The 24,313-nt window shown below is 34.6% G+C and overlaps 1 long non-coding RNA gene across 1 annotated transcript; it reads left to right on the top strand.

Moving 5' to 3' along the window:
- Nucleotides 1-4,616: 4,616 nt before the first annotated feature.
- On the top strand, nt 4,617-16,887 carry LOC149072530 (uncharacterized). The gene is made up of 4 exons (XR_016194332.1): nt 4,617-4,755; nt 14,582-14,657; nt 16,488-16,592; nt 16,698-16,887. It is a non-coding gene; the product is annotated as an uncharacterized LOC149072530 (long non-coding RNA).
- The last annotated feature ends 7,426 nt before the right edge of the window (nt 16,888-24,313 follow it).

The following is a 24,313-nucleotide window of genomic DNA, read 5'->3' as shown; positions in this document are numbered from 1 at the left end:
AGAAGAAAAAAAATTTCAAACCCTGGAAATTCTGCGTACGCCTGTGCCTACAATATTTTGTTATTTATACAAGAAACATCATTTGATCATTTTTGTTGCACCGTGGTAATTTTCTGCATTCGAGGCTAATTAAACTGGGACCTACAATTTATTGCCAATTCTGAACATCAGCCCTTTTTTTTAACACTCACTGAGGGTTTGGTGCGCTAACCACTCAGTGCGGGACTCCCTGCGGCAGAAATTTTTTTCTGTGGTCACGTCGCCGTATCTGTTGTACCCCTGTCAGGAAAGTTTCTGACAAGGACGAACCGAATATTGAACTTATGACACCTCTAAACATCCTTTGGTACTTTAGGCGAGTATCTGACGGGCTACAGCACCCATCGCAAGAAATATGTATTGAATTTTAACTAAAAAATGGAGTTTATAGACGCAAAATTTAAGTGTTGCAGAGAGATGTAGAATCTTTCTTTCACAAACGTTATTGGTTGTTGATCTCATTCTCACTGTTTTTAAATTGGTACACAATTTCTCAATTTTTTTATTTTAAATATAAAAAAAATTTAATTTTTGACAAAAGTAAGTTTTCCTTCTATTGCTATTAAGGAGAACATTTTATACCGAAGTTTAACTGTTAGTGACCGTGAACTGTGATGTAGAGTGCCAGACCCAAAATTATTTAAGGGTCTACATCTCTTTCATCATGAAGATCACTATTGTTGTGATCACTATGAAAGATTATTAAGGGGAACCCTTAGTCAATTTCAGATCAAAGGTTTTCCTGCCATTTGCAGACTCCCCCAGGAGTGATTTATATCTTACTTCATGAGAATTCTTGTTTAAAATGTTTTTTTAACATTGATGCCCTTTTCCACACTCAGTCATGACACGTGGATTCAGTTATATCATTATTTTCTAATGGAAATTCACTTCCAAAAATTGTTTATAATCCCTTCCCTTTTTTTTTATCAATTTATCTTTTCAATCTATCTCTTGCATTTGCATATATCTTTGCTTTTCTTCCATTTTTTTTTTCTCTAGAAATTTTTTCTTGTCTTTTGTACATATTCTAAATCTATGATATATATTGATTACATGCCAATAAATAGATTCCATTAGACAAAATGTTGTCATTTTTTAATTACATGAATAATATAAAATTTCGAAGTTCCATATATTATTTGCATTATATATTAATAATGTCCTTCTATGTATTTCAGAACAATACAACTAAATTGTTTCATAAATGCCCATGTCATTTTTTGATGATGCCATGATGATTTTCATGATGCCATGTCATGCCATTTGCAACTAGGGTCACCGATTTGGGAATTCTCATTGCTCTCGGCTTAGGTTTTCTGAACATTGTTCAGCGGTGGTCAAAAAAACGAATAGAACGCTTGGTCTAATTTTCAAAAAGGTCTCTTCGTGTTCTCCTAAAGTCATTCTTCTGCTTTTTCGAGGTTTAGTTCGTCCTGGACTGGAGTATGCAGTAAGGTTTTGGAGACCATACCTACAGACGGACATTGATTTGGTTGAAAGGATGCAGAGTAAAGCTACACGTGTCCTTATTGGAGCACGGGACTTGAGTTATGAAGAGAGACTTCATTTTTTGAATATGTTTACATCGGATGAACGCAGATGTCGAGGAGATATGATCGAAGTGTTCAAAATTTTCAATGGAATGGATAGGATGGACCATGAACTTTTAGTACACCGCCAATCGACTGCTTTTACAAGGGGACACCAGTATCGATTGGCAAGGGACAATTCAAGGCTATGGTGTCGCAGGGAATTTTTCTCTAATAGGGTTGTTAATAAATGGAATAGCTTACCCCCGGAGGTAGTAAATTGTAATACAATTGACACGCTTAAAAAGAAATACGATAAACATGTTGGGGTAAATCGAGTAGCTATCCATACTTAGAATAAGACAACCATAAGTATTCTTTATGGGCATTGTATAATATTTTATCATGTGTACATATTGTTTACAATTTTTTGTCAATTGCATTTTCAATTGGGTTGCTATATTTTTGAAATATATGACATCCATATTTTTATGGGCATCTTTTTCTCAGCCACCTCGTTGGGCATTTTGATTGCTGTGGCGTTGTATTTGTATTTGTATTCAGACCAGCTTTTTCCAGTAGTACGTAAAAGTGTCAATTGTAACACATCAATTGTAACACAACTGACACGTTTAAAAAGTATGATAAACATGTTGGGGTAAATCGAGAAGCTATTCATACTTAGAATAAGACAACCATAAGTATTCTTTATGGCATTGTATAATATTTTATCATGTGTATATATTGTTTATAATGTTTCTAATTACATTTTTAATTGGGTTGCTTTATTTTTGAAATATATGACATCCATATTTGTTATGGGCATCTTTTTCTCAGCCACCTCGATGGGCATTTTGCCTGTTGTGGTGCTGTATTTGTATGTATATTCTTTTCCAGCTCAGAAAAATTAAATTTACATTTTCATTATTTGATCTATATCAAAATACATGATGACTATATGAGAATAGGTTCCAGGTAAAGTATATTATCATTTTTTCAATTATTTGAATGATAAATTATTTCGATGATCTATATATTATTTGCATTATACATGCAAAAAGCAAATATTTGAAAGCCCATTTATGCTTTTCATGGTGGTACAACTATTTTGTTTCAGAAAATTTCCATTTTTTACTCTGGAAAAAAACATTTTTCCATCTTATGTACATAATCTATATCCAAGGTATATATTGACTATATATGAATAAATAGGTTCCGGGTGACATTATATTATCATTTTTCAATTTTTCGCATGAAAAATAATTTCAATGATCTATATACTATTTACATTATCCTCTGTAAAACCAAAATTAGAATGCCTACTTATGCATTTCAAGATGTACAAATTATTTTATTTTGGAAAAATACTTATATATTTCCATTTTTCTATCTGGAAAACAAATCATTTTTCCCATCTTAAGTACATATTCTATTTCTATAATATATATTGATTATATACGAATAAATAGGTTCCAAGTAACAATGTTATCATTAATTCAATATTTGAGTGTTAGATATTTCAATGATCAATTTCTTATTTACATCTTCTATTATATTTCACAAAGTAAAAATGTTCATTTATGCATTTTACAAGACTCCACTAAATGCCTTTAAAAAGTATATTTTACAATTTTTTGTCTCGAGATGCTAATTCCTCATATGATGAGATAGGCAGCCATAACTGTTAGTGCATCAAATATGAAATTTCAAATGTGTAATAATTCAAAACATGAAGAAATTCAGAATAATATGCATGTTTCTGTGTAATACTCGTTGGTTTATAGTAGTTATGGTGACATTCTCAAAATTAAAGTTTCACAAAAGGATAGAAATAAATCACTGCATATATTTTTGTGTGCACCTTTATACAATGGAAACCAGTCTAAAAAAGGAAATAATTAATCTCTTGACGTTCCGTTTTATATAGGTTTACCACAGAGAAAGGCCTGTGGAAAATTTTGGTTTGGGAGCCAGCCCAATCAAAGGATTTGAGGTCCGTGGCAACACGGTCTCAAAATAGCTCTCCCCTTAATGCATGGGGCCTCAAGTGCTAAGGTTCAAATTTTCGAGAGTAAGCATGTTAATTGGTAGGCAGTCATTTCTAGTCAGGGGAAGGGACCTCAGAAAAATCACTTTGCCCAGGATCCTCTTAAGACGGCCATGGAAGAATCCTCTCCTGACAAAAGTTCTAATTACGGCCCTGGCGGGGGGACATAAGGATTTCAGAGACCCTTAGGTGGGGTGTGGGCCATGCCCTCATAGGTTGGACTGATAGGGCCCGGGGCTATTTTCATATTTTTTTCACGCTATAAATCAACTACAGAGGGGCCTGCAAAGCCTAGGGGCCCTGCTCCAGGATGGGGGTGGCCATGATCAAAATGGCCTAAAAAGGTTGGGAAACACTGATCTAAACAGAAGGATCAGAGGGGGAAATAAAAGGAAAAAAATTGAGAAAATTGATTCAAATCTTAATTCAGCCGCTAGAAGTTTAGGTATTTCACCACATAAACTAAAAAAATTAAATTTTATGGGAATAACTTAAATTAGATAAATTAAAATTAATATAAAATTGCCTCACAGGGTAGGCCTAAAATATTTTCAAACAGAAATTCCGATTCCGTGCCCGAAACTTCATAAGAATTGATGCGCGACATGAAAAATATTTTACGAATAGAAATTGAACAATCTAAAGAACAATCAAATTGAAAAACGTTGTATCAAAATGATTGTTGTTATAAACGTTGTATAACGTTTAATAAACGTTGTATTAAAATTTTAAAAAATTTACACACTTATCTCATCCGCGCTTACCGGCGAAAAATGAAAACATATCCCAAGATCCTTCACGTGAAGTGTCCCGTCATGAAGGATTATGGGAAACCACGTGAAGGATTATGGGATATGTTTACTATTTTGGTTCAGTCTTGCAGGAAAACACGGAATTTAGTTCAGTAGAACCCACAGGCGCAAACTAGTATCCGGCCCATGGGCTACCCCCCCAATATATTTGCCACAAAACCTATAGAATTATATGGTTAGAGACGACCCCCCAATATTTCTGAGCTCTCCAAATACTTTTAATAACTTTACAGGCTATGGTAGAACCTTGATTATCCTGGAAATGGATTAACCGGGGAACAAAAATTTTAACCTCACGGAAGATGAAAGAAAGCTAACCATATGGGTAATATACTTTCATAATTAGAAGGTTAGTATTGAAGGCATGGGCGGAGATACGGGGGTGCCCCCCCCCCCAGCGTCAAAGGTGAAGTCAACTGATCTAATGTATATATGAATTGACATCATCATCGTGCCCCCCCCCAGACTTCCAAGTGTATCTCCACCTATGATTGGAGGAATTGCCAGTGATGGATTATTCAAACGGAACTTGTGTTTTATACAGGGTGATCCAAAAAGTCACGCAACCCGTTCTAAAATATTTTTTCAAATTCTATCAAGAAATAAATCAAAAAACTATATTAGTTCTAATGAAACAACATTTGTGGATACAAAAACAAATTTTGCTGCAACATGCATTCAAAATGTGAGCCATTTGCGTGAATGCAAACGTGTATTCTTTTTGCTAAGTTTCTGGCCACTTTTCAAAGGTTCATTTACTTTCATTGTCTACTAGTAGGAAAAGCCTCTGAGAATTGAAAATGTGAAATTTAATGCATGTAATAAATGTAAAACAAATATATAGTCGATCCCGCTTATAACGTTCCCATTTAGAATGTTTTTCCACTTATTAATTTATGCTTACTTAGTATGACTTATTTTCGTCATCCCAACTTTAAATAATTCTCATTAAGATTTCCTGTTTAAAGTGTTTTCCTGCTTTTAATGTTTTTTTAAAAAAAAACTGATCCACTGTAATTAACTTAGAGGCACACATCCATTTACTAATAGATTGATTTATTAATTCCCTTCTGATTGATTTCCCACTTCTTTAAAAAAATCTTAGCTCTTGCTATAATATCTTCTGATTAAATTTAAAGCTAATGAGATTTTCTCTGATACTTATTTTCCGATTCCCTATTCATATAAATCCTTGCAAAGCGATTTCCTGGTAAAATGGCTTTATTTTCCTTCCCTGATGGGCCACCACTCTGATCTGTCGCCATTTAACAGTCACATATTTTCACCCTGAATACGAGAGATATGTCAGATTTGTGTTGGTGAAAGTCAAGTGTGTTTGTATATGTGTGTGATCAGTATTCAGCGTATTGTGTGTTCAGGTGGTGCCATCTATCTAGGGCTGCAACTAGATACTTTCTCAAATGGGACAAGCACATACATTTTGGCACCTTGTGTAATGTAGAAGAAGCAGTTATATATACCAGTGTATCATATATATCAGTAGTTATATATATATATATACCATATATTACACCAGTATCGATTGGTGAGGGACAATTATAGTGTGTCGTAGAGAATTTTTCTTTTACATTTACCAAAAACAGACCTTACATTTTTAGACTCTTTTCAAAATATTTCAAAATCATTTAAAGTTATTTTCTGCTATCGACTGCTTGTTAGGATTTCACAAAAGAGCTTCAAACTCAACCACTGAATTTTGGGATGGTCGATATTAAATTATTTTTGGTGAACCATAATCATTGGGTACCTGTTCTTTCAGATACATTTTTGAGTTGCAGTCTGTTAGCATTTCTTTTACTTCTATGGTAGATCAAACTAAAGTGTCTTCATACCTATATTCTAGGAGTTCTAGATCGAACCACACAAGGGTGGCTCTAGCTCTGTGTCCTATGCAGAAGCAAAAAAAAATGTTTTTATGCAAAATTTCAAACAATGAGTACTAGACTGAATGATCTACAGAGAAACTCATGATTTTTTTTAACGTGATCTTCATGCATTCTCAAGAGATCCATAAGATCTGTCTAGGAAATTTGTTAGTAGACGTCGAAGAACCGGGATTCGAACCCAGACTTACACAATCAGAGACTAGCTCCTTAACCACTGAACTGCCAGGCGACAATTTTTGCAAACTTGCTGCTGTGTCTGGGAACACAGCAGCAAGTTTTTTGGGGTTATTTTACTGGAATGACTTACACGACAAAGAGGCGCAGAAACTGTCTCGCACAGGTAATAATAATTAACTATAAGATTGAAACCATGCAGTCGGTACGCTAATGACTCAGATTTGAGCATTTTTAAGTTCACGTACTTAGTCTGTAGAACTTGGCTTACTCATAAATTTGTCATTTTTGTATTGATTTAACATTTATCATATTAGTTGGGAATGATAATTTGTTTTATTAATGCGTGGGTCTCCCCCAGATATAAACTGAGGACCTCGTGACAAGTAGTTTTGTTTACAATTTGCAAGAGTTAGTATGCAAATTGGTAAGCAAGAATTTTTAGCTGGTAGAAAGGGCCCTCAGGAAAATCAGTTTGTCAAAGGACCTCCACGATGCTGTTGAAATGGCTCAAGCTAACTATAGAAATTGCACAAAATCTCATTCTAAAAAGTCAGCATTAACGTGATCTCTAGTTTGCAATATCATAAATTTTTCTGTATTTATGCCATTCTTTTACTGAATACCTTCATTTATACTAATGAACTACTCAAGTTTGGGGGGGGAACATATAAAAATTCAATCCATACTATTGATAATCTTTATGACTGTTTGCGACGTAACATTATACAAACTAACAGTTCTGCACAAAATAAAGTATCATTGATTCAATTTAATATACGGCAACTTTATCTGTATAAAGTTTTAGTATACATCCATAAGAATCCTGATTGGTATCCCAGAGTGAATATACAAAGAAGAACTATGAGATCACAATATTTATATCAAATACCATTACCTAAAAAAACAATTTTCAAAAAATCAATATGTTTTCTTGCTCCAAGAATATGTAGAGAATTTGATGATATTATTAGACAACAGCAATCATTTTATATGTTTAAAAAGACTATAAAAGATCGTATACTGGAAATAGCAGATATGGAGCGGTTCGTTTCGTTCGATAGTTAATGAAATTGCAAATGATATAAGGAGTAAAATTTGTTTGTTGTGTAAGAAAATATATCTGTATTTCGACATATCAGACTATAGTTTAACATTTTAAGGTAATATAGTTGGTGTGACTTGAATGCAGCAATTGTAGTAAAATATATCTATGTATATTGCCAGAAATTCTTTATGTAATGTATCAATACGACCCATGGAAGGTTTCTTATATCCCTTTGGGTCGAAAGTGTTCAATTTTTTTTTTGTCTGTTTTGTCCATTGTGCTGTTTGTTCAATAAAAAAAAAAAAAAAAAAATGTTTGGATTTTCTGCCGGATGCTTGAAAAAGATTAAGAATTAAAAAAACATTTTGGATACTTTTTTGGTGCCCTTTTTCTCTTGATGTCCTAAGCACGTGCTTATTTTGCGTAGTGGTTAATCCGGCCCTGGTGGAATACAGAGGCTTTTCATGATAGATGTTCCGATTTTCAGTGCACCAAATTCTGCTGTTTTGGCTGTTTACAGAACCTGTATGACGGAACCAGACTTCATCTGTAAAGAACACAGAATCAAGATTATCCATACCATTTTTGTCCATGAAGGATCTGAGCCATCAACAATAACTCAAACATTTGATCTGATTAGGATCTTTCAAATTCTGAACAACCACAAGACAAGGTTTTAAACTCCTTTCTTCAGGGCTCTGAGCAGTCCCATATGACATATCCATCTGTGACACCAACTTCCTTACACTTTTTGAACGTGACTTTGCCATTTAGTTTTTTTTTTTCATGCATTCCATGCTGGTTCAGTAGAGACAGATGCTCACTTAGCCTATGGTCTTCAACATTTCTAGTTTCTTGAATACGGGACACCAATCGGAAAATTGTTGTCTTATTCGACACAAAACATTTGGGAGTTTATTTTTGAACACCTCAATAACGGCTTCAAACAAATGAGTTGAAAAATATTGTTCAATCATAAAAATTTGCTTCTGACAAAAACCATCTTGATCATTCAACAAACAAAGAGCTACTGAGAGTATTAGTGCACATAGAAAATTAAAAAAAAAAATTTAGATCTTGAACAGTAGTGCTGCCGTCTATATTAAAAAAAACTTTGCATTTACAAGCAGTAGAATTAATTTTGTAATGGGTTGCGTGACTTTTGGATCACACTGTATAAATAGTGGCTTTTAATTGACAAAAAATATATATATCATCTGTAATCACAACGTCTGTGAAGATAATTGTTGTTGTCCCACTTATAGTCAGGATTTAAAGTGACTTAAAAAAAGGTATAATTTAGGTATTTACCAATGGCGGCTCACATATAGGCACTGTGGAACTGCAGCACCCCCATTTCCACTTGATATTATCGATAACATATAATATAATGAGTTCTTTATACTTGTACAATATATAATCCTTAAGCTTAGTGTCAGTAGCCATCCCCAGTTTATGAAAAAGATACAGAAATCTTTGTATGGAACTGTACACTTCACAGTGCCAGCAGCATGGTGTTTGACTGTCGTGCACACATAGAAAGCTGCACACGACGCTGCAGCACCATCGCTCCTGCAATGCCAACCCTGGCACGCTCTGGTGGAAAGTAGTTTTTTTATATGTGTTTGTTTCTTTTTACCCAATTTTAAAACAAAGGCTAAAATTTTTCTGGAGCAGCACCTCCACTAATTTTAGCTACGAGCCACCACTTGTATTTACGACCCCCATAGAAAGTTTAAAAAATATTTGATTTATTACCAGGTGCTGTGTAATCTAGGACAGTGTTTCTTAACCTATGGCCCCTTTGCGGCCCTGAGATATTACAAGGGGCCGCAGGTGAAACCATGACAAGCTGCTGGGGAAAGGGTCATAAACCGCAATGAAAAATTCAGACATGAAGCAAAGAAATGAAACTAAGTGAAATATGTTAGGAAGAAAATGTGACTACTTTCACAAATGAAGCAAAACAGCCCAATTGAGCTAGGGTCGTCTTAACACATGTGCCCACAGCCTGGGGCTTTGATCCCATAGGGGAGGGGCCCACGATGAGATTTGATACTGTAAAATGACGCAACTTTGTGTCACTTTTTGAAGAGTATCTCCTTCAATTTACTTATTTGCTGAATGTTTTACTCGTTATACCTACATCCCTCACCTATTGAATGATGTGTCTGAAAAAAAACTTATGTTTGATAAGAAGGGAGGGAGAATTTTTTTCATGTGGCACGATCCTGTACCCCTGCGGGTTACAACTTTGGGCCACCTTTTTTCTGCCTTTAAAATACATTATAAACACGTATTGTTAGCATTGATTGGGGAATGGGGTTTCTAGTTTGCTGAATTGTGGAGGGATTGGAGGATGCTTACGTCATCAACTACCCTTTATAAAAATATGAAATATTCTTAATGACACCTTTACTGGGTGTGCCAGAAACAAGAAAAAGCTTTTCCCAGTTTGCCGGCAACTAAACTATTGATATTTCTTCTATAGAGCCACTTGAGTGATCTCTAAATGTTTCGCAGATCCTTCGAGTGATCCAGAAATGTGTCTGGGCTGCTTAAATGTTCTAAAAATATGTTGCGGCCACTTGAGTGCTCTGGAACTCTGCCATAAATCACTTAAGTAATCTGGCTTTATCACACATGATAAAAGGTTATTATTACCTAATAATTAAACGATTTAATTAAAGCCTAAATCTTCAAGTGATTTTTAGTGTTTATACTCTGAGAATGAAATATATAGCAGATATATTTTTCCACAGCCTGTTACTCCTAAGTTTGGGACCTTGACAAATGAATTTTTGAGGCACCTTAAATATAGTCGTCTTTTGCACAGGCATATGCAGGAGAAGGGGGCATGTGGGTTGCGCCTAATAGATATGGAACAAATATTTGGCTACTATTCTGTATTCAGCCAAATAATGCTTAGGTATTTGGTCGAATATCGGTGTAAATCAGACTCATTTAAAAAAATTGTATTACTTGCAATTTTTCCCATAAATTAAAAATTTAACGATTATATTTTATTTTGTTTGGCGTATATCCCTTTCTTTGAAAGGTTATGTCAGAGTGAATTTCTGGGATAAGGAAAACATGAAACTGAAAATAGAATCCTACTGCAATAAACCGGAAGTGAGCATGAATTACTTAAGTTCACTAACTGAAGGATATACCTAGACAAGATGCCTATTGAGCTAAGAACATCTAAAGAGGAAAAATAAGAAATTAGGTCAGATTTTATGTGCATTACTAGTCAAGAGTAAATAATGGTCGAGACATTTTCTTAATTAAATGTAAAATTGTAACAAGTGTTGAAAAAAATTGATTCTGTGATTATTAAAATATAATACAGTATATCATTGTTAAAATTGATTGTCCTTATCATGGCAATAAAAATCTTTATTTATACAATTTATATTAAAATGTAATTGAAAGTTTAATATAGTTTAAAATTACCAATAATTTTATTTTCGATTACAACCCCAATTTTACTTATAGTTGTGACGAATTTTAAGAAAATTTATTATTCTGCCGCTAAATATTCACTATTCATACCATTCCCTAAAACACAAAAGGCAGCAAATATTAGGACCCTGAGCACGTGCACCATTTGCCCATGTCAGAAACAGGCATTGATCTTTTCCATGTAACATGCAATAAAGGGAAAAAGAACATTGAATGTGGGTAAAATGGTTTACCCATTTTTAATGCTATTTTTTCCCCCCAAACTCTGCTTTATTTTTTGAATTCAAATATCTCAGCGAATATTAGTTAGAAACATGGATTTTTTTTGTATCAGGAAAGTCAGAGCAACAACTTTGTAATTCGGTTCTTGAGCATAAGGTATCCATATAAAAAAGCTAATATTTTCATCTTAATATTTATACAACACCTTGCAACATGACTGACATATCTGAGTACTACACGTTATTTGGATACTTCTAACTGGAAATATGCCTCTAGGATCAACATTGGTTTGTCAGTAAAATACTATATGCTTTGTTACTTACGCACCCTGTATATCATTTTTTTTTATCATCATATAAACACTTGCTTGACATAAACAAATGAGCGAAGTACCAGCAGATGGCAAGATAAACATAGAATGAGAATTAATAAAACTATTCTATGTATTTCCTTCACCTGCTAGTGTATTTGCTGTTGTGTAAATCTGCTGCAACGACATACAAACCTGAGTGACTAACATTAGAACATGGCCAAATACATAGAAAGGATTCAGCAGCAAAGGAATTGAACACCACAGTGTGTGTGGAGACATTATTCTGCCGAGTACACAACCTGTTTACTGAAAAGAACGTAATGAATCCTTGATTGCAAGTTACATCGTGGTCACTGTGTGCAGCAAGATTTACAATTCAGCACAAAACAAAGTCCACGGCTTGACAAATCGAAAAAAAGAATCTAGAGAAAAATAGATCCAAAATAATGTTTCATTTGACTTATCCAGGTCATGTAACCCTCTTTCATATTGGTAAAAATATGCCAATATAAATTCAAACATTTTGTGGTCTTCTCATACTCCAATTTAACCCCTTTACAATCACGGAAGAAGTATTTCATCCACATGCCAGTGGAATAAATTCAATCCAGTTTTGTTTTCTTTCCTCTCATCACTTTACAAACCTAAGTTTTTTTTTCCTCCCTATTTTTTCTATACTCCTGTTAGTGCTTTTTTTTCCTCACGGATGTATCTTTTATATGTAAGAACGAAAGAAAACAAAGAAAACACGTATGTTGAGGGTGACGAGAGAATAATCTACTGTTATACTTCTCTGATCTATTATACTGTTTTCATTTTCTTTTTTTCCTTCCTTTTCTTCTTTCCACTTCTTCCTTTTTCTAATATCCAATTAGGTTAAGACAACATTGCCAGATTTAACGTTATTTTTCAAACAGAGATCATCCAAATTTTTTGCTAAAAGCTTGTACGTGAAAATGGTTAATAGCTACAGAAAGAGAATTTTACGAGTCAATACCAATTTTTCAGTCGATCTGGCACTTGTCAAGCCCTGACTAATTAGTTCTGATTCTAATGACAGAATAATACTCTTTTTAGTCATACAATAAAATTCACTGTTGTTGTAATGATGTATCCTATATCATCAGAAAACAAATTAAAAGGAAACAATTTCTTCACCACACGCAATTCAATTACCTTCAATAAATTATTTTTACATTTTACAATCATAAAGATAATTTCCATATTGATTGACAAAATTCACCAGAAAACATTTCTGAACAAGAAACTAAATAGATTTTCACCTTCCAGTGATATTTTGTCCAGGCTGGTCACTATGGCACATTTTTATAGGTCCCAACTAGAGTTATCGACAGTGTTAGTCACACAGCAGACGAACTAACAGAAAAGCAATTCTTGAGCTGACCCAAGTACACGATACCATTTATGGAATTTTGGTTAGAAATCATCATGTTTGCTGCTAGATGTTTCTATCATGAAGTTATACAACATTGATATTTCCCTCAATCGAAGTCGCCTTATCATGTATCACGACATTGTGATAATCATCGCACCTTAGACAAATGACTGACATTTGTATATTCTAGTGATGTCTCTGCAATAAGTTCTTTGTAGATAATATTAATGATCACATTTTTAAAATGACTCAAACTAGTGCTGTTAAAGGTTAAGTACTTTAATGGTTAATGTACCTCTGCACAATCGTTGAAACAACTAACTCATTTTTAGACAAAACTGAATTTCAAGTGAGAGATAACATTAATTAAACCCACTACTTGCACGAGAGAAATTTATAGAGCCAGATATATGACCCAGGCTATGTCTCGTGGAAGATACAAGCACATTACCCAGAGGGGTTGGGTCACGCTGGTGAGAACTGAGTGCACCAGGTCAAAAGGCGTGAATGCCAAACCTTTAGCATCCCCAGTCCTCGATCTTTACAATTAGGGCTCCAGGGACTGAACTTTCCCCTCGTCCTTAGCGAAGTTTTTCTCCTTAAGCCTGCTGTTTGTCCTTAGTTACGAAAAGAGGGAAAAATTCTGTACTTTCCGCTGGCTTTTCCTTAACTAAAGAGGCGCTAGTTAAGGAGATGGGATACCCTCTCGTTAAGCTTGAGGACAACCACATTTTCGGCGACATTTTAATGGCGACGACGATGTGTGCTCCGATGGAAGATATCGTCGATTCAAAAAATTATTTTCGTGTTTTCCGATTCTATTAATGCTTGATATATGCATTTAAGATGCTGAAAGGGATTTAGGTTAATGAAAAAGTACAGTAAGGCAGCCATGCGAGGAGTTAAAGTCGAGATGAAGACAAGACTTGCTGTTTTTGAGCGGAAGGTAACGTGATGAAACCAAATTTTTTTTCTTAACATGAAATTTCATGCACTTTGCATGTTAATGAGCATTAAATAAGTCAAGGTTTTCGGGAGAAAAAGAAATCCTGCTGATCGCAAGATTACCTATGTATATAAGCTATATATAATCGTAAATAATAAATTTCCTCATAATAGGAATAACATGTATTACAGTAACAATATATTATGTTTGGCCTATCGATAATGCTACATCTTATATTTGTCTTATTAATGCTTATTTTCGAGCCGTCCTAATGACGTAAATAATCTCAAGGCTCTCTAAGCCTCATGAAAATGCCAAGGGTATATTTTGGGGGTAAAAGTTGACATGCAAACGTGATACATACACTTGCAATGTGCAAAAACGCTTAAAAATATAATGCATCCTAAAAAAACTACATGCCACCCATTCGGACCCCACTGCATATTTTTGTTTAAAATGTATTTTTTAATTGAATGCAAAAGGGGGTGCTAAATTCTATATTTAATTCGCATACTTTCCTTAATTGCTGCAGGTTCTACTTGTATCACGATTTTGAATTTTTTTAATGGTTGCATGTATTACATAGCTTATTAAGCACTTTATTAATGTATTGCATGAGTAATTTTTATGAGTAAAAATTCAGTTTCAGTGGTATTAATGTTAATATTTTTGTACTACAGAGTATTGAGAGTTTGATTTATTCTTGAAGAAATGGCAACTAGAGATCTTGTAGGATTTTTGCAATTTTCTTTCAAAGTAAGTCTGATTTTTGAACATTTTAATTGGAATTTTCCTATATCTCCGACCATTTATAATTTTGTGACATTGAAATTACATAAGAAATAACATTGTCATGTTAAGTGTAATTTAGTTGGTAGAATAATGTTTATTTTATTTGAGAAGCATGCATTTAGACAGCTGAATACGTGCGGGTACGTTTTGTCATTTTGGGTGAAATGCATGCGTTTTTAGTTTGAATGTGGAATAAAATTAAGAAACTAAATGTTTCTTCATGAATATTTTGACATGAAAAATGTATATTGCCAATTATATGTCTAAATATAATTTCAGTGTTTTTGCAAAACAATGTACATGAAATACTGCTTATATCAACTTGTTTTTCACACAGAATGTTGCTATAATATTGTTCTGTGTGATGAACTAGAAGTTTTGAAATACTATGAAAAATTTTTGAGATTTGACTGTTTACGTGAAAAAACTATATTTCTCGTTTAAAAAACTTAATATTTTGAATTCAAAATCATGTAAATCATCAAAGTTTCAAAGCTATTCCTCAGATCCTAGTTCATTGCATTGTCATAGCCATATAGAACCCACAGAAAAAAAAAAAGATATTTTGTAAAGTTTTGTAAAGATCAGGTTTGGCGCAGATAAAAATAATGTAAATTGCAGTTTCTCAGAAAATGCATCTAAAAATTTCATTAAAAAAAAGTTTCACCTACGCACTTTTAACATTCAGAATTCTTCACATTCATACATCAGACCTTCCTTTGTTTCAAATTTCTCTTTCTTGCTCCTTTTTTTTCTGGTTATTTTTGCCATCAGTGCTACATGGTATCTCGAACATCTCACGCGCTCATCATCCAACCCAGTTTAAATAGTCTCTAGTTCTTCATCAACTGGGATTCCTAGGTTTTCAAGTACTGGCAATATGCTTACATTGCCAGAATTAAAAATCAGAATTGCAATATGGGTCCCTAACAGAATTGTTTGCAGTTTGATAAAAGTACCTTTAGGGTAAATTATCCAAATCACATCAAATCTTCTGAATATGGCCAATGCATTCCAGTTTAGGAATTTTAGTTTTTAGTTGCTAGGGGCACAAAAATATTATTCATACGTGTTTGTACATAACGCATTCCAAGACATGCCAATCATGATAAATTCCCTAGAGAAATATGTATAACTTATATATAGGGTCGAGAAAAATGTCCACTTAAGTAGGTGTCCAATTAGCAAGGTCTTATTTTACCTCACCTTCAATGATTTTTAAAAACTTTGTGTATGTATATGTACCTGTGTATAGTTAAAATATTCCACATTATATTATCTACAAATTCGTAAAATCATTTGATCTGCAATTTTCTATGAAAATTTTCTTTATTGTAAATTTCTTGAATTAGGCAGAAAAAGCATATTTTGACTGCCGGGAGATCTTTTATTTCTGAATGAGCAGTGCAATTGTCCAAAATAAGCAAAACTTCCCTCTTCTCATTTGAAACATTTTGGTCTAGCTTTCCCAAACATCTCCTGCTCAAAAGTTTCGGAAATCATTCACCCCACTCAAAGATGTGAGAGAGAATCTTTGACACATAATCAATTGTTGAATAAACGTTGAAAAAAACAATTATTGAAACACAAGTGAGCAATTTCGTAAAGTTTTTCGAACTAATCAACAATTTCTGTGCAATTTTCCAATGCACAATTTCTGGAAATTGTGCATTGGGAAAATGTGTGAAGAATGTGTGCAAAGTGCATGTACGGATAAGTGGTAGTACTAGTAGTGTTCCATCACTATGGATACATTGAAATATTATTGATAACTATTTATAAAATGTTTTTTAGGTTATTTGCTGAAATGACAGTTATAAAAAGGACATTACATTCTTGCTGACGACGTAGAACTTGGTGCTCAAGTGTACAGATGAATTTAATCCATTAATTTCTTAAGCAAGTTGAACCTTTTTCATTTTCAATTATGGCATTTTTATGAGACACAAAGTTCACAATATTCATTAATTTTTTTCAATTTACACCCCTCCCCCTCCATTTCAGGTTAAATTGCTGAATGAAATGACAAGTGATGACCTATCAGTGCTGAAGTTGTTCATTTTCAACAAGTTTATTGATCAGCACGTAGGCCTATATTCATATACAGCACGATCATGTATGTGCAATTGTGCATGTGAAATGCTTTTGATAATACTGTGCACACATGTATCTAATAAATTTATTCATGAGCAGTAAATGGGTGTATTTTGTTTGTTTTTAATTACAGATTGCAATCACAATGTGTGTGGATGTTACATTATTGGTTTTTTTTTGTTGTAGTGAGAATCAGTTGGATAGAAAATTCATAAGCTTATTGTAATAACCTGTGTGCAAATACTACATTATAACATATGTAATTACATAGTTGATAACTTGTTTGCAGTACAGTGGGATCCTTCCTAAGAAATCGCTGCGAAATACATTTCCCTGACTGAGAGATCACTCACAGAAGAATATAGTTTTTTCCCAACTGAATATTGCAAGGGCTCTAATTGATAAACCTATTAAGTGGGATCCAATGTACTTGCATTTGTTTAGGAATATGACAAGTAAGTCTGAATTTATCTCTAACATTGACATAAATTCATAGACTTGGAAAATGTTCAATATATCTTCCCCCCGTCATTGAGCATGGTTTTTGCATCATAAAAGAAACTCAGCATTCTGATATTAAAAAAATCCAAGTTATTGAGCTATTTACTCTAACAATCTCTATATTAAAATTTTTTTATAAAAAAAAATTGAATAATTTAAAAATTTAGGTATTTCTGTGGGCATTTAATTTTTCTTACATAACCTGGTTAAAATTTAAAGAAAATAAAAAAATATATAATTTTCAGAAAAAAATTGTTGCAATTTAAGATATTTAATAAAAAACGGTCTCTGAAAAAAACCTACACGTTCAGATAAAACGTACAAATTAATACGTATAAAAGTAAGAGCACATGCTAATGTAAAAAAAGAAAAATGAGGGAGGGAAAACTATGCGCGAAAATAATGTAAATAAAGCAATTGTTGCCATTAATGTAGAAGAAATATTATTTTTTTGATACTTAGCAGTAGTTGTAAAATTTTTGCTTCACGTTGATTGGTCAAAGGACGAACTGAACCGAAGAGCCGAATTGAACTAACCGAAAGACCGGTTTTATCTCCGTAACCCGTCATGTGATCCTAAGGAGAAGGGGAGAGTGCATCTTGGGACATTGTCCTCCACGCTATCCATAGCACAGCTCCTTAGTTAAGGACAACTTAACGAGCTGTTTTTAAGGACAAGGGGAAAGTTCAGCCCCAGGCCATGAGGCCTGAGCACCCTATCCACCTCTGTCCTTAAAGGAACCTGCAGCCCTCCTACCCAAGGCAAGCCCATGAGTGCAAACACCGACCACACACCTCCCCCCCACCCCCAGCGATCCGTGTCCGCAATTTCCCAGGTCGCTTTATTTACATTAAAAATATGCATTCAGATCACAGTATCTGTTCTGAGCCGCTTAAGGATTGCCTAAGGGACGCTGTTTTCTAGTACTTGTATTCTGCCTCGCGACTCTTGGCTAGTTGGCTCTGGTGAGCCCAGGTGCTGGGCCACACAAGAGAAACTGGTTTTGTTTTTGGCCTAGATGGATTGCTCATCAACTCCATCTCCAAACGGATATAGTCCACCAATCACGAGAAGAACACTGGCTACGTCACGTCGGACGATTCTATTATTTACTTTTAGGTAAAGCAACTGCCCATCGAGAATAGCGCATTAGCAATGGTGCTTTCCCATTTGGCGTCTTTAGCGCTATTTTGACCTTTAGAAATTTCACTAAAAGTGCCACGGCAGTGCTCTCGATAACGTCGTCATCACAGTGTTTTTGTTGCGTAAACACTGGCTGTTCGACAGTGTCGTCTTAAGGCATTGTCGCATTAGGTTCACAAAAATAAGATCTGGTATAAATTTTCCAAAATTTACGTGGTAGGGCCTCAGAAAAATCACTTGGCCCGGGAAATCCCGTGATGCTCTTAAGATGGCCCGGCTGCTCGAGCACTTACGGTACATCATTTTAATACAAAAAATATATTTTTTTATTCCGCAGAAGGGATCGAAAACACCAGCCTTTTTTTAATAATCATTTCCATGCATCAAGTTGAAGCCGAACACTGCTCGTATAAAACATTTTCGACCATGGCCCCCAGAAGGATGGGCTACTACACCGCACACCAACTGCCATCATATATCGACATTCGGCAATTTCCAACCAGTGGAGTTGGGTGGGAAATGAAGCTCCATCCATCGGTGGTCGCCCTAGGTAAAGAACTTGCTTCGAATGTTCTATGCCCGAATTCGAACCCATGGACCTTGATGGTAACCTTCGTAGTGGCTGAAGACGAAGGATGGGCTGACAAATTCCAGCCTATAGGAGAATTCTTATAATTTTCCTTTTTTTTTCCACACTGTAAATTCAGAATGGACGGCCGGTGAGAGATCCCAGCCAGGATCCTTGCTGCAGCATGAGAGGACCTTCCGATGCCCTTAAGCATGGCCCCCCACATCTTGCAGCCGGGCTCTCAGATTGGAATCTTCGACGGGTCACTCTAAAATGAATTTATAGTTGTAAAAAATGATTAGAATCATCCGGGGCCGAATCCCTGTCAGCCCTGCCCTTGGGGGGGACATGCCCTTAAGGTGGCTATAGACGTAACTGCAAACTTGACAAGCAGGCATGCCCAATTTTTTTATTTGTCACTACTGCATTTGCCACCTATTTAAAAAGCCCATATGAGTAGCTTCTGTCGAGAAAGTAAAAAGGGAAAAAAGACGATGATATGGCTGTAAGAGAAGGTAAACAGAAGAATGGCTAATTGCTAGCAGGTGGCATTCTCTTGCTGCAGTATAGAAATTAAACCGAAGAAAATGCCATATAATTTACAGTAGTAATAAATTATTATATTAATAATACTCCTTTTGTATTAAATTATTAATTTAAAGTAATTTTACTCCCTTCATTACTAAATGATCACTACTCATTTGGAATGTTTTTCTGTATCAAATATTTTAGTTAAAAAATTTGAATTTTTATTAAATTTAATATTTTTAAATTAAAAAATTTAATTTACTTCCAAAATTTATAACAATTTTGGAGAACATCTTTTAACAAACACCAACACAAAAAGCGCAGCTCACTCAAGCTGAAGACTGACGGAGTTTACTGAAGCGTGAAGAATACCCTCATAACAGAGATTTGTGCCAAGACAGCCTTTACTGGCAACCCGGGATAATTTTTATCCTTTCCCCTCGCCGAAATGGGCCCTCTCCAGAGAGGGGGGTTCCCGTAACTCTTCTCGTGATCTGAGTACTATATATATCATGACAGAAACATACAAATTAATATACAATCTCATTAGTTCAAATTAGATTTGAGATTTGAACTACTACTCAATTTGAAACAATTGAGAGATTTTGTTAATTTAAACTTTCAGGTTATGAAAAATTGGAAAAATTATTTTGAAGATTTTAACTCTTACAGTAGATTTACTGAAGTCTAGATAACTGGTTTGTGATTTATAACTGTTCATATCATGAAATAATGAAATGAAATTTGTAAATCAACCGCAAAAGTCTGTCAAACGCTGATGATAGAAACATAGAAATATTTATGATACTTAATCATTTTAAAACCAGATACCAAGACGACTCATTGAAGAGAAGGCAGCTAATTCATTGGTAATTTTAGATGGAATGGATTTTGGAATAAATAAAGTAATCTACTTATTTATAAACAAAATACAGTGATACCACGGCTAACAAAAATATTTCATTTCCAAAATAATGTTCATTAGCCAAAACACTATTTTCCATAGAGAATCGTTTAATTCATTCTAAAAACTGCCCAAAATTTCAAAGTAATTTTCTTAAAACACTTAAGAAACACAGTAAAAATGACAAATACTGACCAAAGGCTGAGATAAATAACTTCAAAATTGGATGGCAAATTTAAAGGAAGATCAAAACTGAACATGTTTTTATTTTACACTATGTCAGAGAATGACAAATCCCAAGTGCCAGGTCCCCATAGCCGTTAAAAAAATTGACATTGGGGACACCTATTTCTCTCTATATATATGTTATTACTAGCACTGGCAAAAGAAATAAGATTGGCTCCTAAAATATTTGGTTGGTGCCTAGATGTTTCTCAAATTTGTCCCGCCCTGTACTATGCAGCTGGGTTCCTGAGCCATAGTAAAAAAGTGAGAGAGATGCAGCACCAGCACTAGTCATGAGGTGATGAGGCAGCATGTTTACAGGGGGGACATATTTTATGAGACTTTTTATGACAGTCTTTTCACTCCCGCAGATATTTACACATTGGAATCATTTTGAAAGGAAAGCACGGGTAGGTAAATAAGCCCAAGATAATAAAATGCTTTTTAAATGCTATTCAATACTCAATTGATCTCAATATACCTCCTTTTCGGCACTTCCAAAAAGTACCGCCAGTCTCTACAGATAAGTTGGACCAAATCTTTTCTGGTTGCCTCCATCCTTCGGTAAGGTTCAAAATTGCTTAAGTAATGGGAGCATCTGGTTCTTCGGGTTCAGGTCTCTGATTACATTGACAATTGCTGTCCTTTGAAATTTTTTTTTAATTATTCTAGAAAGCTGCTGATAAACGGTAAGCGAGCCACAGGTGGTAAAAGTTTGAGAACTACTGCCTGAAATTATCAATGTGACCCACCACTACCCAGGGGAGCCACTGTATTAACGTTAAGAACGTGAAGAAAGAACTTTTTTCAGATAGTCACATCTAAAGGACAGCAAAATTTCTAGTACTGGCCCTGGTGAGGTGCAATATGTGATATAGTCAGCTCATTTCTCTCACACACATGCTTCTAGAATGCCTAGGCTGTACAGTCCCAGCAGATGCACAGGTGCAAGATATATACGTTCTCTTTTCTTCCACTTATCTCCTGCATATGGGCTCTAGCTGGATAGTTAAAAGTCTTACCGTATGCACTGAAACCATTCAAGTAGGAGACTCTTTTTTTCAAAAGTATTTTCTCTTAGTTTAATAATTCATTTTACATAAAATGGCTCGAAATATTTCTGAAAGAGAAAAAGGTATCTGGGAAGTGATTCAGAAATGGAAATAAATTAATCTGGCTCGAGTGACACACACAGTTGCCCACTTTCTCACAAGGTTCCTGTCTATAATGCACCATTTTTTGATATACACATTTCTCTAGGATTTCCTTGATCGTTCTCTGACAATAGCAAGAAAGTCAAACACAAAAATACAATAAAACGGAAAAATATTTTAAAATAATGCTTGAGTAAAAGAAAAAATACAGTTCACAGACCTTTATGATGTTGCCCCTCAGATCAATTGTTCTGCAAAGAAATAAGCAGATTGGCCGACCACCAAGCTTCAAATATCCTAGATACCAGAGATGGTCTGCAGCACATTTCAACTAAAAAAGAAAAAATCAATTTAAAACATAAAAAAGAGAAACAACACTGTCTTTACGGGTAATGCATCATAGCAGAAGAGGGGGGGGGGAACTCCCAGCAATGTCTACTTATACAGGGTGCACAAGTAACACCACACACAGCATTTTACTGGCGAACCATTTGATCCTAGACATACTTGAAATTAGAAAAGTATCAAAATAACATGTAGAACTCAGATAAGTCTTTCATGTTACAAGGAGGTGTATAGTTATTAAAATAAAAATGCTAAATTTTTACACGGACACCCCTGTGCCCAAAAACCTAATTACAAAGTTTCTCAGTTTCTCCTCAGGCCAACAAAAAAATTCTTGTTTCCAAGTGGATTATTAATATTCGCTGAGATATTTGAATTTGAAAAATAGAGGAAAGTTGGGTAAACTGTTTGCCCCACATTTAATGCAGTTTTTCCCCAAGTTTCCTCTATTTTTCGAATTCAAATATCTCAGCGAATATTGCACTTAAAAATGTCAAATTTTTGTTGTTGGCATTAGGAGACACAGGGCAATGACTTCTTAATTTGGGTTTTTGGGCACTGGGTGTCTAACAACTTATATACAAAGGACAAAAACTTGCACTTGGCCAAAAACTCATTCCATTTTAACAAGTTTCTTAATATAAAAATAGACTAAATATGCCTTCCGTTTTTGCTTTAGACAGTTTGCCTTAAAGAGGATTGCAAATAATTGAAAAAACATTAATTATACACAACTTTTTCTGTTATTAATATTTGTTTATATTTGTCTTAACAGGTTATTAAAATATCAATAAGGTCTCAAAGTATCCACGAAAAGAAACCATGGTCCAAAAGTGGTCATGGGCAAAACAGTTGGAACCCTATCTACATGGCAGCATAGGTGCCGGGAAGACATTTGAGCACACCCCAGTAAATTTTGTAAGAGGGCTGGCCCCCCAATAATTTAAAAAAAACCAATGCAATACACCCTCCCTTTCCTGCATACGAGCTTTAGTCCTGTATATGGGACAACCAGCAACTTTCAGCCCTTCCCAATCTTCATGTCGACACCTCTGCATGGCAGGTCACCTTCTACAGTACATATCTATGGGCTAGTTTTTTATCTCGCTCGCACTGACTCTGCCGTGACATCTATACGCTATACCTGAGACAATAGCATTTGGGAAGACTGTAAATAACACTGTGTGAGTATGATGGTTAAATAATCATGTATTTTTCAATTTTTCAGCAGTTTATGTAAAAAAAATAAATATGATACACTTGTTACAAGAAACTCATGAATTTCACAAAAAATCACTTTCTCTTTCTCTCAAAATTTGTGGCCCCTTTGAATTTGCCACCCTGGGCTATAGCTCGCTTAGTGTGGCCCCATAAATATACCATTGCCTACAGGGGTGGCTTGTTGTAAAAGATTGAAGGTGCACACCACAGAGTTATAATAATATAGAGAGAGCGCGAGGGGTTACAATATGAAGCAAAGATCGGAGTCACGTGACTCCGGTCAAAAGGCTGGTCAGGGAATCTCGCTGGCAATGCTTTCCTTATGGCTATTCGTATGACGATCTACACGTGCTGTCTTATTTTTGATTAGAATGGACAACACTAGTACATCTTTCAGATGTTCTGAACGGTTTAGGAAAGGGGAACCAGTATCCTTTCACAAGGGAATACTTTTTTGCTCATTCCCCTTTTTTATAAATTAAAAATTGGAATATTAAATTGATGATTCAGTGGATTTCTGGCGTAGTCTGTTTTTTACGATTCCATTTTGCATTTAATTCAATTAAAGTTCCAAGTTTTGGTAAAATTCAAATGCCACGAGTTATTATTAAATGTTTTAATAGAATTTTTGGTAATAAATGATTGAAGTAATGAGTTTTATTAAGTTTTAACTGAAATATATGTCTCCGAGAGATTTGGCAAGCTAGCAAGTTCATTCAAGTTTCGCTCAACTTGAAGAAAATATGCTTTTCAGAATGAGGAATTTATAACAAATATTTTATTTAAATAAAATGTAACGAAAACTCACCCCCACTCTCTAGACAATGACAGTTTTGCCTCAAAATGCAAAACTGTAAAAATAGTAATAATAGTAATATTATACCTCTAAAAATAGTAATATTTTTACCTATAGTAATATTCTTACTATAGAAATAG

Source organism: Pholcus phalangioides, unplaced genomic scaffold (genome assembly GCF_987345545.1).
Source record: "Pholcus phalangioides strain wild (caught in Gottingen) unplaced genomic scaffold, Ppha-v1.0 ptg000017l_1, whole genome shotgun sequence".
In the NCBI taxonomy this organism is placed as follows: Eukaryota; Metazoa; Arthropoda; class Arachnida; order Araneae; family Pholcidae; genus Pholcus; species Pholcus phalangioides.
This window is presented reverse-complemented; position numbering and strand designations above follow the sequence as displayed.